This window comes from Chrysochloris asiatica, unplaced genomic scaffold (genome assembly GCF_000296735.1).
Source record: "Chrysochloris asiatica unplaced genomic scaffold, ChrAsi1.0 scaffold00351, whole genome shotgun sequence".
Classification (NCBI taxonomy): domain Eukaryota; kingdom Metazoa; phylum Chordata; class Mammalia; order Afrosoricida; family Chrysochloridae; genus Chrysochloris; species Chrysochloris asiatica.
The window spans coordinates 1-4,956 of NW_006408869.1; the positions used below are offsets into that span (position 1 = coordinate 1).

At 37.2% G+C, this 4,956-nt stretch overlaps 1 pseudogene; it reads left to right on the plus strand.

Moving 5' to 3' along the window:
* The first annotated feature begins 2,937 nt into the window (after positions 1-2,937).
* LOC102827994 overlaps positions 2,938-4,956 on the plus strand; it is a 7,929-nt pseudogene continuing 5,910 nt past the window's right edge.

Here is a 4,956-nt window from a genome sequence, read left to right on the forward strand (position 1 = left end):
AAAACTTAAAAAAAAAAAAGTGGAGGTTCAATGATTAAGAGGAAACCTCACCACCAACAAGATGGTTTGACAGAGCAGTAGAATGGGCTCTCACATATCAGTAATTGAACCAGAACCAGTCAGTGTTTCTTTCTTCTGTGCATAGAGTTACTATGAGTCAGAATCAAGTCAATGGTACCTAACCATAACAACAACATCAGCAACATTGAATAACGCTGTAAGCATCCTAAGAAGATGGATAAGGCTTCAGGAATTGATGGAATGCAAATGGAACTGTTTGACCAAACTGATAAAGCACTGGAGGATCTCCCTTTTCTAAGGCAAAAAATTTGGAAAACAACTATTTGGCCAAATAGTTGGAAGAAATCCATATCTGTGCCCAGTTTAAAGAAAGGTGACCCAGAAGAATGATATAATTTCTTAATAATATCATTAATATCACATACAAGAAAAGTTTTGCTAAAAACAATTCACAAATACTTGTAGCAGTACATAGATAGGCAGATGCGAGAAACCCATTTGTATTCAGAAGAGGACTTGGGACCAGGGATAGCATTCTTAATAGCAGATGAGTCTTGGTTAAAAGCAGAGTATATCAGAAAAAAATTTTTAACTTGTACTTTATTGAAAGGAAAGCAACAACCCGTGCTGCTCATTAACCACACCGCACACCAGACGGTCTGTCTAGAGACTTTTATTCAGGGTTAGGAAGAGGAAGGTGACCTCTGCCGGAGAGAGCAAGCGGAAGGCAGAAAGAAGGGGAGAAGAAGAAGAGAGAGGACTGAAAGAAGAAGAGGAAGAAGAGAAAGCCAACGGGAAAGGAGTGGTCTTATACAGGTTCAACAGGAAGGGAGTGGTCATTGCTAAGGTGATTCAGCTGTGGCCTATCAAAAGCCATGTTGCCCTTTAAACTATGCACCTTATAGCTTAGGGCAGGGAAACAGAAGCCTAAGATTACAAAATGGAGTTGAAGGGAGGGGAGAAGGAAGAACCTGGAAGGTACAGCCTAAAATGGCAGACCTGATGTTGTAACATTTATTGTCTATATAATTGCAATTAACTGTGTGGATCATAACAATCTATGGATAACATTGGAAATAATGATAATTCCAGAATACTTTATTATGCTCCTGAGGACCCTGTACTTAGAACAAGAGGCAACTGCTCGAAAAGAACAAGAGGATAATGAGTGTTTTAAAATCAAGATAGTTATGTCCCATTATTATATCCTTTTACTAAATTTATTCAGTCTGCATGCTGAACAAATAATCTGAGAATTTGGACTAAATATACGATGAATAAATAATATCATGATAAAAAGTGAAAACATTGAAATTTGTCAAATTCAGTTTGCTTGTATCTATAATCAATACTGACAGAACTAGCAGTCAAGAAATCAAAGGACATGTTACATCAGGCAATTCTGCTACAAAAAAAATCTCCTTAAATTGTTAGAGAACAAAGATATAAATTTGTGACTTAAAATATGGCTGACTCAAACTGTGGTATTTTCAATCACCTCATATGTATATGAAAGTTAGACAATGAATGTCAAGTTCAAAGAAGAATCATTGCCATTAAACTATGGTGTTGGGAAGAATATTCAGTATTTTGATACAAAACTGATAAAAACATATCTACTTAAGAATGTAGTTGTATAATAATAATGCTTTATTATTTTGCTTAGTCATTAATTTTCTTTTAATAGTGAATTCAAGTGTATCACCTCTTTTTTTTTTAAACTTTTAATTATTAATAGAATAATAGTTTTTATGGGAGAGCATTGGTTTTATAATCACGATTTCATTGTAATGATTACAATTCCTCTGCACATCATCACTCAACAGTATTTGCTTCTATTCCCTCTATTTGTGAGTGTGTGTGTGTGTGTTGTTTTTTGTTTTGGATGTGCACAAAAACACTCAGGAATATATAATAATTTAAACAACCAAAGGGCACATTCTGCAAGTCTGCTTCCTGGCAGCAATGACACAGCCTTTTCTTTCCATGAGTCTAGAGTCCTCAGCTGCTCTATCTCTCCATGTGTTCATCTCTGCCTCTATCTCTGATGCTGCTTCTCAAGATAGGGTCCTGTATTCCACTCATACTCTTCTCCCTTGATGATCCTAGAGTCCTCTGTTCCTACACTGTAACATTCACTGCCCCCCTTTTGTTGCAAACTTCTACCTTTACTGTTGTGACAATCACATTTCGTCATGATAACAATTACTCACTATTGAATCATAAGAATCTTTTCACCAGACTCATTTAGAAAAGATGAAAACTATTCAGTGGGGATTCTACCTTCCCATGCACACTCTGAAACTAAACTCCATCTTGAATCCTTGTAAGCCTTCATAGGCCCCATTTTAGATAGCCAAGGTCTAAGTTGCCTGTTCCTATCAACCCTGTATACAGTATAGGGAGGACTGATACTTGGTGTGACGACCCCGTCCCTCTCAGTTGGTATTTTGAACTACTACATCCATAAATATAGGACAAGTTCATTAAATTGTAACATTGTACACTTTTTTCCTCTATCAAAAATATTTTTTTCTTTTTTTTTAATCATCCTCTAGTTGAGGTCTGATCATCAAGCAATTGAAGCTAGGTTGAATATGTATTCTATACAAGTTTGGGTGTTTTTGTGCATCTCCCCTAACTTCATGTCAGCTGGATGCTTCACTCTCAGCTCTAGCCCTCCATGGCTATGTCTTTGTCCATGGGTTCAGGAGTTCCCAGGTCTCACCACGCGTCATACTAAACATCCCTTTCTCATTCTCTCTCTCATTTCATAGACTAGAATCTATGGAACATGGTCAAACTCAGCCCATTTCTTAATTGCTGCCTGTCCCCATCTTCAACTCACCGGTAGACCAATGTGGTCACCTTACAAGCCTACTCATGAGTTCTCTTTGTGTATCTCCTTTTTGAAAGGAGAAAATTGAAGACAATATTAGACTATCAAAGTATAACTTGTCCTGTAATTGTGAGTTTCTTGATGACCAAATGAATGAAGAAAAACAATTAGAACTTTATAGGTAAATGAGAAGAAGGTGGTTCCATATGGTAAGCACTGGCTTGTGAGCCACAAGGTGTGAGGATCTAGCCCATCAGCTGCCTTGGGAGAAAGATGATGCTTTCTTCTCAGGCAAAGACCTAAAAAGCTTTGGAACCTTATTCCATGTCACTATGAGTGAGAATGACTAGAGAGCAGTTAACAACTACACAGTGGTAAATTCTGTAACCTATGAATTCATAGATTCTAAAATAAACTCTTCCAGTTTTCCTCAGAGATTCATGTGTAACTAACGTAATAATTTATATTATTAAGTATCTTGTCAAAAGATTATACAACCAGAAGGTGATTAATCAAGAATCAGCACTCTTATTTGTTTATTATGATGAAGTGGAAGTTCCTTTGAAACTTCCTGTAACAGACTATCCCTTCTTTATCTCAAGATGATATCAACCAATTATGGCTAACATTCTATGTCTATGCCTGTATCTATAAAGTGTTATTGTTTATGAGGGTCATCTAATCAGTTCTGGTTCATAGTGATCCTGTGTAGTATTTGAGAGGGTTTTCAAATCTTTATTGGAAGGAGCCGAAAGTTTCTTTCTTTTTTTTTTTTCCTCACTGAGTAGTTTATGGCCTTGAACTGTTGACATTTTGGTTCAGAGTCCAGTGCTTATCATATGGAGTCACCATGTTCCCAGCTATAAAATGGTGTTAAGTGTCGTCAAGTGAGTTTCAAAACTTAATGACCTAGTATAGGAGTTCCCAGGAATAGCCAGAAAGTTTTGAACCTCCAGTCTTGTGGTTCAACCGAATTTGTGGTTCAGTGCTTATCCTGCAGCACCACACTAGGACACTATCTATAAAGTTATTGTTATTATTGTTGTTAAGTGCCATCAAGTTGGTACTGATTCATTGTAACCCTCCATAGGGTTTCCAGGAGTGGCTGAGGAGCATGAATTGCTGACCTTGGATTAAAAGTCCAGTACATAACACATAGCAACACAAGGTGTTACCAATTTAAGTTGTGTTTTCAAGATTAAATGCAATAAGGAATGAATTTATCTACGGACTCCATTATCTAAGGAATAAAATATCTACTATGGAGCTCTGGTAGCGTAGTGGTTACTAATCGGGCAGCAAACCTTAAGCAGTTCGAAACTACCAGCCGCTCCGCAGGAGAAAGATGAGGCTTTCTACTCCTGTAAAGATTTACACTCTCAGAAACCCTGTACAGTGTCGCTATGGGTCGGAACCAACTCGACAGCACTTAACAACAACATGCTCAACAACAATAGAGTAATAATTATTGGGAAAGGCAAAACATTAAAAAAAAAAAAATGCTCACTAAAAATGCATCTTTGATGAAGTGAGGAGAGATGCTCAAACTTGCAGAGATGCCCATTTGACCTAACTTCGATGGCTGGATGATCAGAACTCGACTAGAGGAATATAAAAAATTTTGATAAAGGAAGCAATTGTACATTGCTACAATTTGATGAACTTGACCTATACTTATGGTTATAGTAGCTCAAAATACCAAGTGGGAGGGAAGGAATCTTCACAACAAGGATCATTCCCATCCCCTCTGTACATAGGGCTGATAGGGATGGGCAACTTAGATATTGGCTATCTAAATTGGGGGGTCTATAAAGGCACGTAGTGACTGACTTACTAGTTTCAAGAGGGAGTTTAGTTTCAGAGTGTGCAGGGGAGGATAAAGTCCCCACTGAATATTTTTTATGTTGTCTCGGTGGGTCTGGTTAAAAAAGATAGGAATAAGATTCTTATGATACAATAGTGAAAATTGTTATCATGACTAATTATGATTATCACAACTGTAAAGGTATAAGTTTTGTAACAAACAGGGGGAAGTAGTTAAACTTACATTCTAGGAACAGAGGACTCTACAACCATGAAGGGAGTAGAGCATGAGC